The sequence below is a fragment of the Zea mays genome, chromosome 1, assembly GCF_902167145.1.
Source record: "Zea mays cultivar B73 chromosome 1, Zm-B73-REFERENCE-NAM-5.0, whole genome shotgun sequence".
Lineage (NCBI taxonomy): Eukaryota > Viridiplantae > Streptophyta > Magnoliopsida > Poales > Poaceae > Zea > Zea mays.
Window position 1 is genome coordinate 137,926,718 of NC_050096.1, and position 12,782 is coordinate 137,939,499.

Here is a 12,782-nt window from a genome sequence, read left to right on the forward strand (position 1 = left end):
TCGCCACCGGAATCATTTCTTCGTTTTTCGCAACGAACATGCCCAATCCACTACTTTAGGTCCAAAACTCATGTTTGGGGTGGTTTCGCGCAATTTCGTTGCCGCACGTCACCCATTCCGAAAACGGGTGTCGGGTGCATACAAAGCACGAGTTTTTGCCACCGGAACCATTTCTTCGTTTTTCGCAACGAAATGCCCAATCCACTACTTTAGGTCCAAAACTCATGTTTGGGGTGGTTTCGTGCAATTTCGTTGCAGCACGTCACCCATTCCGAAAACGGGTGTCGGGGTGCATACAAAGCACGAGAGTTGGCCACCGGAACCATTTCTTCGTTTTTCGCAACGAACATGCCCAATCCACTTCTTTATGTCCAAAACTCATGTTTGGGGTGGCTTCGCGCAATTTCATTACCGCACGTCACCCATTCCGAAAACGGGTGTCGGGTGATACAAAGCATGAGTTTTCGCCACCGGAACCATTTCTTCGTTTTTCCCAACGAACATGCCCAATCCACTACTTTAGGTCCAAAACTCATGTTTGGGGTGGTTTCGCGCAATTTCGTTGTCGTACGTCACCCATTCCCAAAACGGGGGTCAGGGGTGCATACAAAGCACGAGTTTTTGCCACCGGAACCAATTCTTCGTTTTTCACAATGAACATGCCCCATCCACTACTTTAGGTCCAAAACTCATGTTTGGGGTGGTTTCGCGCAATTTCGTTGCCGCACGTCACCCATTCCGAAAACGGGTGTCGGGGTGCATACAAAGCACGAGTTTTCGCCACCGGAACCATTTCTTCGTTTTGCGCAACGAACATGCCCCATCCACTACTTTAGGTCCAAAACTCATGTTTGGGGTGGTTTCGCGCAATTTCGTTGCCGCACGTCACCAATTCCGAAAACGGGTGTCGTGATGCATACAAGCACGAGTTTTTGCCACCAGAACCATTTATTCGTTTTTCGCAACGAACATGCCCAATCCACTACTTTAGGTCCAAAACTCATGTTTGGGGTGGTTTCGCGCAATTTCGTTGCCACACGTCACCAATTCCAAAAACGGGTGTCGGGGTGCATACAAGCACGAGTTTTCGCCACCGGAACCATTTCTTCGTTTTTCGCAACGAACATGCCCAATCCACTACTTTAGGTCCAAAACTCATGTTTGGGGTGGTTTCGTGCAATTTCGTTGCAGCACGTCACCCATTCCGAAAACGGGTTAGGGTGCATACAAAGCACGAGAGTTCGCCACCGGAACCATTTCTTCGTTTTTCGCAACGAACATGCCCAATCCACTACTTTATGTCCAAAACTCATGTTTGGGGTGGTTTCGCGCAATTTCATTACCACACGTCACCAATTCCGAAAACGGGTGTCGGGGTGCATACAAGCACGAGTTTTCGCCACCGGAACCATTTCTTCGTTTTTCGCAACGAACATGCCCAATCCACTACTTTAGGTCCAAAACTCATGTTTGGGGTGGTTTCGTGCAATTTCGTTGCAGCACGTCACCCATTCCGAAAACGGGTTAGGGTGCATACAAAGCACGAGAGTTCGCCACCGGAACCATTTCTTCGTTTTTCGCAACGAACATGCCCAATCCACTACTTTATGTCCAAAACTCATGTTTGGGGTGGTTTCGCGCAATTTCATTACCGCACGTCACCCATTCCAAAAACAGGTGTCGGGTGCATACAAAGCATGAGTTTTCGCCACCGGAACCATTTCTTCGTTTTTCGCAACGAACATGCCCAATCCACTACTTTAGGTCCAAAACTCATGTTTGGGGTGGTTTCGTGCAATTTCGTTGCAGCACATCACCCATTCCGAAAACGAGTGTCGGGGTGCATACAAAGCACGAGAGTTCGCCACCGGAACCATTTCTTCGTTTTGCGCAACGAACATGCCCCATCCACTACTTTAGGTCCAAAAATCATGTTTGGGGTGGTTTCGCGCAATTTCGTTGCCGCACGTCACCAATTCCGAAAACGGGTGTCGGGATGCATAGAAGCACGAGTTTTTGCCACCGGAACCATTTATTCGTTTTTCGCAACGAACATGCCCAATCCACTACTTTAGGTCCAAAACTCATGTTTGGGGTGGTTTCGCGCAATTTCGTTGCCACACGTCACCAATTCCGAAAACGGGTGTCGGGATGCATAGAAGCACGAGTTTTTGCCACCGGAACCATTTATTCGTTTTTCGCAACGAACATGCCCAATCCACTACTTTAGGTCCAAAACTCATGTTTGGGGTGGTTTCGCGCAATTTCGTTGCCACACGTCACCAATTCCGAAAACGGATGTCGGGTGCATACAAAGCATGAGTTTTCGCCACCGGAACCATTTCTTCGTTTTTCGCAACGAACATGCCCAATCCACTACTTTAGGTCCAAAACTCATGTTTGGGGTGGTTTCGCGCAATTTCGTTGCCGCACGTCACCCATTCCCAAAACGGGAGTCGGGGTGCATACAAAGCACGAGTTTTCGCCACCGGAACCATTTCTTCGTTTTTCGCAACGAACATGCCCAATCCACTACTTTAGGTCCAAAACTCATGTTTGGGGTGGTTTCGTGCAATTTCGTTGCAGCACGTCACCCATTCCGAAAACGGGTGTCGGGGTGCATACAAAGCACGAGAGTTCGCCACCGGAATCATTTCTTCGTTTTTCGGAACGAACATGCCCAATCCACTACTTTATGTCCAAAACTCATGTTTGGGGTGGTTTCGTGCAATTTCATTACCGCACGTCACCCATTCCGAAAACGGGTGTCGGGTGCATACAAAGAATGAGTTTTCGCCACCGGAACCATTTCTTCGTTTTTCGCAATGAACATGCCCAATCCACTACTTTAGGACCAAAACTCATGTTTGGGGTGGTTTCGCGCAATTTCGTTGTCGTACGTCACCCATTCCCAAAACGGGAGTCGGGGTGCATACAAAGCACGAGAGTTCGCCACCGGAACCATTTCTTCGTTTTTCGCAACGAACATGCCCAATCCACTACTTTAGGTCCAAAACTCATGTTTGGGGTGGTTTCGCGCAATTTCGTTACCGCACGTCACCCATTCCGAAAACGGGTGTCGGGGTGCATACAAAGCACGAGAGTTCGCCACCGGAATCATTTCTTCGTTTTTCGCAACGAACATGCCCAATCCACTACTTTATGTCCAAAACTCATGTTTGGGGTGGTTTCGCGCAATTTCGTTACCGCACGTCACCAATTCCGAAAACGGGTGTCGGGTGCATACAAAGCACGAGTTTTTGCCACCGGAACCATTTCTTCGTTTTTCGCAACGAACATGCCCAATCCACTACTTTAGGTCCAAAACTCATGTTTGGGGTGGTTTCGTGCAATTTCGTTGCAGCACGTCACCCATTCCGAAAACGGGTGTCGGGGTGCATACAAAGCACGAGAGTTCGCCACCGGAATCATTTCTTCGTTTTTCGCAACGAACATGCCCAATCCACTACTTTATGTCCAAAACTCATGTTTGGGGTGGCTTCGCGCAATTTCATTACCGCACGTCACCCATTCCGAAAACGGGTGTCGGGTGCATACAAAGCATGAGTTTTCGCCACCGGAACCATTTCTTCGTTTTTCCCAACGAACATGCCCAATCCACTACTTTAGGTCCAAAACTCATGTTTGGGGTGGTTTCGCGCAATTTCGTTGTCGTACGTCACCCATTCCCAAAACGGGGGTCGGGGTGCATACAAAGCACGAGTTTTTGCCACCGGAACCAATTCTTCGTTTTTCGCAACGAACATGCCCCATCCACTACTTTAGGTCCAAAACTCATGTTTGGGGTGGTTTCGCGCAATTTCGTTGCCACACGTCACCCATTCCGAAAACGGGTGTCGGGGTGCATACAAAGCACGAGTTTTTGCCACCGGAACCATTTCTTTGTTTTGCGCAACGAACATGCCCCATCCACTACTTTAGGTCCAAAACTCATGTTTGGGGTGGTTTCGCGCAATTTCGTTGCCGCACGTCACCAATTCCGAAAACGGGTGTCGTGATGCATACAAGCACGAGTTTTTGCCACCAGAACCATTTATTCGTTTTTCGCAACAAACATGCCTAATCCACTACTTTAGGTCCAAAACTCATGTTTGGGGTGGTTTCGCGCAATTTCGTTGCCACACGTCACCAATTCCGAAAACGAGTGTCGGGGTGCATACAAGCACGAGTTTTCGCCACCGGAACCATTTCTTCGTTTTTCGCAACGAACATGCCCAATCCACTACTTTAGGTCCAAAACTCATGTTTGGGGTGGTTTCGTGCAATTTCGTTGCAGCACGTCACCCATTCCGAAAACGGGTGTTAGGGTGCATACAAAGCACGAGAGTTCGCCACCGGATTCATTTCTTCGTTTTTCGCAACGAACATGCCCAATCCACTACTTTATGTCCAAAACTCATGTTTGGGGTGGTTTCGCGCAATTTCATTACCGCACGTCACCCATTCCGAAAACGGGTGTCGGGTGCATACAAAGCATGAGTTTTCGCCACCGGAACCATTTCTTCGTTTTTCGCAACGAACATGCCCAATCCACTACTTTAGGTCCAAAACTCATGTTTGGGGTGGTTTCGCGCAATTTCGTTGTCGTACGTCACCCATTCCCAAAACGGGGGTCGGGGTGCATACAAAGCACGAGTTTTTGCCACCGGAACCAATTCTTTGTTTTTCGCAACGAACATGCCCAATCCACTACTTTAGGTCCAAAACTCATGTTTGGGGTGGTTTCGCGCAATTTCGTTGCCGCACGTCACCCATTCCGAAAACGGGTGTCGGGGTGCATACAAGCACGAGTTTTCGCCACCGGAACCATTTCTTCGTTTTTCGCAACGAACATGCCCAATCCACTACTTTAGGTCCAAAACTCATGTTTGGGGTGGTTTCGCGCAATTTCATTGCAGCACGTCACCCATTCCGAAAACGGGTGTCGGGGTGCATACAAGCACGAGTTTTCACCACCGGAACCATTTCTTCGTTTTTCGCAACGAAATGCCCAATCCACTACTTTAGGTCCAAAACTCATGTTTGGGGTGGTTTCGTGCAATTTCGTTGCAGCACATCACCCATTCCGAAAACGAGTGTCGGGGTGCATACAAAGCACGAGAGTTCGCCACCGGAACCATTTCTTCGTTTTGCGCAACGAACATGCCCCATCCACTACTTTAGGTCCAAAACTCATGTTTGGGGTGGTTTCGCGCAATTTCGTTGCCGCACGTCACTAATTCCGAAAACGGGTGTCGGGATGCATACAAGCACGAGTTTTTGCCACCGGAACCATTTATTCGTTTTTCGCAACGAACATGCCCAATCCACTACTTTAGGTCCAAAACTCATGTTTGGGGTGGTTTCGCGCAATTTCGTTGCCACACGTCACCAATTCCGAAAACGGGTGTCGGGGTGCATACAAGCACGAGTTTTCGCCACCGGAACCATTTCTTCGTTTTTCGCAACGAACATGCCCAATCCACTACTTTAGGTCCAAAACTCATGTTTCGGGTGGTTTCGTGCAATTTCGTTGCAGCACGTCACCCATTCCGAAAACGGGTGTCAGGGTGCATACAAAGCACGAGAGTTCGCCACCGGAATCATTTCTTCGTTTTTCGCAACGAACATGCCCAATCCACTACTTTATGTCCAAAACTCATGTTTGGGGTGGTTTCGCGCAATTTCATTACCGCACGTCACCCATTCCAAAAACGGGTGTCAGGTGCATACAAAGCATGAGTTTTCGCCACCGGAACTATTTCTTCGTTTTTCGCAATGAACATGCACAATCCACTACTTTAGGTCCAAAACTCATGTTTGGGGTGGTTTCACGCAATTTCGTTGTCGTACGTCACCCATTCCCAAAACGGGGGTCGGGGTGCATACAAAGCACGAGTTTTTGCCACCGGAACCAATTCTTTGTTTTTCACAACGAACATGCCCAATCCACTACTTTAGGTCCAAAACTCATGTTTGGGGTGGTTTCGCGCAATTTCGTTGCCGCACGTCACCCATTCCGAAAACGGGTGTCGTTGTGCATACAAGCACGAGTTTTCGCCACCGGAACCATTTCTTCGTTTTTCGCAACGAACATGCCCAATCCACTACTTTATGTCCAAAACTCATGTTTGGGGTGGTTTCGCGCAATTTCGTTGCCGCACGTCACCCATTCCGAAAACGGGTGTCGGGGTGCATACAAAGCACGAGAGTTCGCTACCAGAACCATTTCTTCGTTTTTCGCAACGAACATGCCCAATCCACTACTTTAGCTCCAAAACTCATGTTTGGGGTGGTTTCACGCAATTTCGTTGCCGCACGTCACCAATTCCGAAAACGGGTGTCGGGGTGCATACAAGCACGAGTTTTTGCCACCGGAACCATTTATTCGTTTTTCGCAACGAACATGCCCAATTCACTACTTTTGGTCCAAATCTCATGTTTGGGGTGGTTTCGCGCAATTTCGTTGCCACACGTCACCAATTCCGAAAACGGGTGCGGGGTGCATACAAGCACGAGTTTTCGCCACCGGAACCATTTCTTCGTTTTTCGCAACGAACATGCCCAATCCACTACTTTAGGTCCAAAACTCATGTTTGGGGTGGTTTCGTGCAATTTCGTTGCAGCACGTCACCCATTCCGAAAACGGGTGTCAGGGTGCATACAAAGCACGAGAGTTCGCCACCAGAATCATTTCTTCGTTTTTCGCAACGAACATGCCCAATCCACTACTTTATGTCCAAAACTCATGTTTGGGGTGGTTTCGCGCAATTTCATTACCGCACGTCACCCATTCCGAAAACGGGTGTCGGGGTGCATACAAAGCACGAGAGTTCGCCATCGGAATCATTTCTTCAATTTTCGCAACGAACATGCCCAATCCACTACTTTATGTCCAAAACTCATGGTTGGGGTGGTTTCGCGCAATTTCATTACCGCACGTCACCCATTCCGAAAACGGGTGTCGGGTGCATACAAAGCATGAGTTTTCGCCACCGGAACCATTTCTTCGTTTTTCGCAACGAACATGCCCAATCCACTACTTTAGGTCCAAAACTCATGTTTGGGGTGGTTTCGCGCAATTTCGTTGTCGTACGTCACCCATTCCCAAAACGGGGGTCGGGGTGCATACAAAGCACGAGTTTTTGCCACCGGAACCAATTCTTTGTTTTTCGCAACGAACATGCCCAATCCACTACTTTAGGTCCAAAACTCATGTTTGGGGTGGTTTCGCGCAATTTCGTTGCCGCACGTCACCCATTCCGAAAACGGGTGTCGGGGTGCATACAAGCACGAGTTTTCGCCACCGGAACCATTTCTTCGTTTTTCGCAACGAACATGCCCAATCCGCTACTTTAGGTCCAAAACTCATGTTTGGGGTGGTTTCGTGCAATTTTGTTGCAGCACGTCACCCATTCCGAAAACGGGTGTCGGGGTGCATACAAAGCACGAGAGTTCGCCATCGGAATCATTTCTTCGTTTTTCGCAATGAACATGCCCAATCCACTACTTTATGTCCAAAACTCATGTTTGGGGTGGTTTCGCGCAATTTCATTACCGCACGTCACCCATTCCAAAAACGGGTGTCGGGTGCATACAAAGCATGAGTTTTCGCCACCGGAACCATTTCTTCGTTTTTCGCAACGAACATGCCCAATCCACTACATTAGGTCCAAAACTCATGTTTGGGGTGGTTTCGTGCAATTTCGTTGCAGCACATCACCCATTCCGAAAACGAGTGTCGGGGTGCATACAAAGCACGAGAGTTCGCCACCGGAACCATTTCTTCGTTTTGCGCAACGAACATGCCCCATCCACTACTTTAGGTCCAAAAATCATGTTTGGGGTGGTTTCGCGCAATTTCATTGCCGCACGTCACCAATTCCGAAAACGGGTGTCGGGATGCATAGAAGCACGAGTTTTTGCCACCGGAACCATTTATTCGTTTTTCGCAACGAACATGCCCAATCCACTACTTTAGGTCCAAAACTCATGTTTGGGGTGGTTTCGCGCAATTTCGTTGCCACACGTCACCAATTCCGAAAACGGGTGTCGGGGTGCATACAAGCACGAGTTTTTGCCACCGGAACCATTTATTCGTTTTTCGCAACGAACATGCCCAATTCACTACTTTTGGTCCAAATCTCATGTTTGGGGTGGTTTCGCGCAATTTCGTTGCCACACGTCACCAATTCCGAAAACGGGTGCGGGGTGCATACAAGCACGAGTTTTCGCCACCGGAACCATTTCTTCGTTTTTCGCAACGAACATGCCCAATCCACTACTTTAGGTCCAAAACTCATGTTTGGGGTGGTTTCGTGCAATTTCGTTGCAGCACGTCACCCATTCCGAAAACGGGTGTCAGGGTGCATACAAAGCACGAGAGTTCGCCACCAGAATCATTTCTTCGTTTTTCGCAACGAACATGCCCAATCCACTACTTTATGTCCAAAACTCATGTTTGGGGTGGTTTCGCGCAATTTCATTATCGCACGTCACCCATTCCGAAAACGGGTGTCGGGGTGCATACAAAGCACGAGAGTTCGCCATCGGAATCATTTCTTCAATTTTCGCAACGAACATGCCCAATCCACTACTTTATGTCCAAAACTCATGGTTGGGGTGGTTTCGCGCAATTTCATTACCGCACGTCACCCATTCCGAAAACGGGTGTCGGGGTGCATACAAAGCACGAGAGTTCGCTACCAGAACCATTTCTTCGTTTTTCGCAACGAACATGCCCAATCCACTACTTTAGCTCCAAAACTCATGTTTGGGGTGGTTTCACGCAATTTCGTTGCCGCACGTCACCAATTCCGAAAACGGGTGTCGGGGTGCATACAAGCACGAGTTTTTGCCACCGGAACCATTTATTCGTTTTTCGCAACGAACATGCCCAATTCACTACTTTTGGTCCAAATCTCATGTTTGGGGTGGTTTCGCGCAATTTCGTTGCCACACGTCACCAATTCCGAAAACGGGTGCGGGGTGCATACAAGCACGAGTTTTCGCCACCGGAACCATTTCTTCGTTTTTCGCAACGAACATGCCCAATCCACTACTTTAGGTCCAAAACTCATGTTTGGGGTGGTTTCGTGCAATTTCGTTGCAGCACGTCACCCATTCCGAAAACGGGTGTCAGGGTGCATACAAAGCACGAGAGTTCGCCACCAGAATCATTTCTTCGTTTTTCGCAACGAACATGCCCAATCCACTACTTTATGTCCAAAACTCATGTTTGGGGTGGTTTCGCGCAATTTCATTACCGCACGTCACCCATTCCGAAAACGGGTGTCGGGGTGCATACAAAGCACGAGAGTTCGCCATCGGAATCATTTCTTCAATTTTCGCAACGAACATGCCCAATCCACTACTTTATGTCCAAAACTCATGGTTGGGGTGGTTTCGCGCAATTTCATTACCGCACGTCACCCATTCCGAAAACGGGTGTCGGGTGCATACAAAGCATGAGTTTTCGCCACCGGAACCATTTCATCGTTTTTCGCAACGAACATGCCCAATCCACTACTTTAGGTCCAAAACTCATGTTTGGGGTGGTTTCGCGCAATTTCGTTGTCGTACGTCACCCATTCCCAAAACGGGGGTCGGGGTGCATACAAAGCACGAGTTTTTGCCACCGGAACCAATTCTTTGTTTTTCGCAACGAACATGCCCAATCCACTACTTTAGGTCCAAAACTCATGTTTGGGGTGGTTTCGCGCAATTTCGTTGCCGCACGTCACCCATTCCGAAAACGGGTGTCGGGGTGCATACAAGCACGAGTTTTCGCCACCGGAACCATTTCTTCGTTTTTCGCAACGAACATGCCCAATCCGCTACTTTAGGTCCAAAACTCATGTTTGGGGTGGTTTCGTGCAATTTCGTTGCAGCACGTCACCCATTCCGAAAACGGGTGTCGGGGTGCATACAAAGCACGAGAGTTCGCCATCGGAATCATTTCTTCGTTTTTCGCAACGAACATGCCCAATCCACTACTTTATGTCCAAAACTCATGTTTGGGGTGGTTTCGCGCAATTTCATTACCGCACGTCACCCATTCCAAAAACGGGTGTCGGGTGCATACAAAGCATGAGTTTTCGCCACCGGAACCATTTCTTCGTTTTTCGCAACGAACATGCCCAATCCACTACTTTAGGTCCAAAACTCATGTTTGGGGTGGTTTCGTGCAATTTCGTTGCAGCACATCACCCATTCCGAAAACGAGTGTCGGGGTGCATACAAAGCACGAGAGTTCGCCACCGGAACCATTTCTTCGTTTTGCGCAACGAACATGCCCCATCCACTACTTTAGGTCCAAAAATCATGTTTGGGGTGGTTTCGCGCAATTTCTTTGCCGCACGTCACCAATTCCGAAAACGGGTGTCGGGATGCATAGAAGCACGAGTTTTTGCCACCGGAACCATTTATTCGTTTTTCGCAACGAACATGCCCAATCCACTACTTTAGGTCCAAAACTCATGTTTGGGGTGGTTTCGCGCAATTTCGTTGCCACACGTCACCAATTCCGAAAACGGGTGTCGGGGTGCATACAAGCACGAGTTTTTGCCACCGGAACCATTTATTCGTTTTTCGCAACGAACATGCCCAATTCACTACTTTTGGTCCAAATCTCATGTTTGGGGTGGTTTCGCGCAATTTCGTTGCCACACGTCACCAATTCCGAAAACGGGTGCGGGGTGCATACAAGCACGAGTTTTCGCCACCGGAACCATTTCTTCGTTTTTCGCAACGAACATGCCCAATCCACTACTTTAGGTCCAAAACTCATGTTTGGGGTGGTTTCGTGCAATTTCGTTGCAGCACGTCACCCATTCCGAAAACGGGTGTCAGGGTGCATACAAAGCACGAGAGTTCGCCACCAGAATCATTTCTTCGTTTTTCGCAACGAACATGCCCAATCCACTACTTTATGTCCAAAACTCATGTTTGGGGTGGTTTCGCGCAATTTCATTATCGCACGTCACCCATTCCGAAAACGGGTGTCGGGGTGCATACAAAGCACGAGAGTTCGCCATCGGAATCATTTCTTCAATTTTCGCAACGAACATGCCCAATCCACTACTTTATGTCCAAAACTCATGGTTGGGGTGGTTTCGCGCAATTTCATTACCGCACGTCACCCATTCCGAAAACGGGTGTCGGGGTGCATACAAAGCACGAGAGTTCGCTACCAGAACCATTTCTTCGTTTTTCGCAACGAACATGCCCAATCCACTACTTTAGCTCCAAAACTCATGTTTGGGGTGGTTTCACGCAATTTCGTTGCCGCACGTCACCAATTCCGAAAACGGGTGTCGGGGTGCATACAAGCACGAGTTTTTGCCACCGGAACCATTTATTCGTTTTTCGCAACGAACATGCCCAATTCACTACTTTTGGTCCAAATCTCATGTTTGGGGTGGTTTCGCGCAATTTCGTTGCCACACGTCACCAATTCCGAAAACGGGTGCGGGGTGCATACAAGCACGAGTTTTCGCCACCGGAACCATTTCTTCGTTTTTCGCAACGAACATGCCCAATCCACTACTTTAGGTCCAAAACTCATGTTTGGGGTGGTTTCGTGCAATTTCGTTGCAGCACGTCACCCATTCCGAAAACGGGTGTCAGGGTGCATACAAAGCACGAGAGTTCGCCACCAGAATCATTTCTTCGTTTTTCGCAACGAACATGCCCAATCCACTACTTTATGTCCAAAACTCATGTTTGGGGTGGTTTCGCGCAATTTCATTACCGCACGTCACCCATTCCGAAAACGGGTGTCGGGGTGCATACAAAGCACGAGAGTTCGCCATCGGAATCATTTCTTCAATTTTCGCAACGAACATGCCCAATCCACTACTTTATGTCCAAAACTCATGGTTGGGGTGGTTTCGCGCAATTTCATTACCGCACGTCACCCATTCCGAAAACGGGTGTCGGGTGCATACAAAGCATGAGTTTTCGCCACCGGAACCATTTCATCGTTTTTCGCAACGAACATGCCCAATCCACTACTTTAGGTCCAAAACTCATGTTTGGGGTGGTTTCGCGCAATTTCGTTGTCGTACGTCACCCATTCCCAAAACGGGGGTCGGGGTGCATACAAAGCACGAGTTTTTGCCACCGGAACCAATTCTTTGTTTTTCGCAACGAACATGCCCAATCCACTACTTTAGGTCCAAAACTCATGTTTGGGGTGGTTTCGCGCAATTTCGTTGCCGCACGTCACCCATTCCGAAAACGGGTGTCGGGGTGCATACAAGCACGAGTTTTCGCCACCGGAACCATTTCTTCGTTTTTCGCAACGAACATGCCCAATCCGCTACTTTAGGTCCAAAACTCATGTTTGGGGTGGTTTCGTGCAATTTCGTTGCAGCACGTCACCCATTCCGAAAACGGGTGTCGGGGTGCATACAAAGCACGAGAGTTCGCCATCGGAATCATTTCTTCGTTTTTCGCAACGAACATGCCCAATCCACTACTTTATGTCCAAAACTCATGTTTGGGGTGGTTTCGCGCAATTTCATTACCGCACGTCACCCATTCCAAAAACGGGTGTCGGGTGCATACAAAGCATGAGTTTTCGCCACCGGAACCATTTCTTCGTTTTTCGCAACGAACATGCCCAATCCACTACTTTAGGTCCAAAACTCATGTTTGGGGTGGTTTCGTGCAATTTCGTTGCAGCACATCACCCATTCCGAAAACGAGTGTCGGGGTGCATACAAAGCACGAGAGTTCGCCACCGGAACCATTTCTTCGTTTTGCGCAACGAACATGCC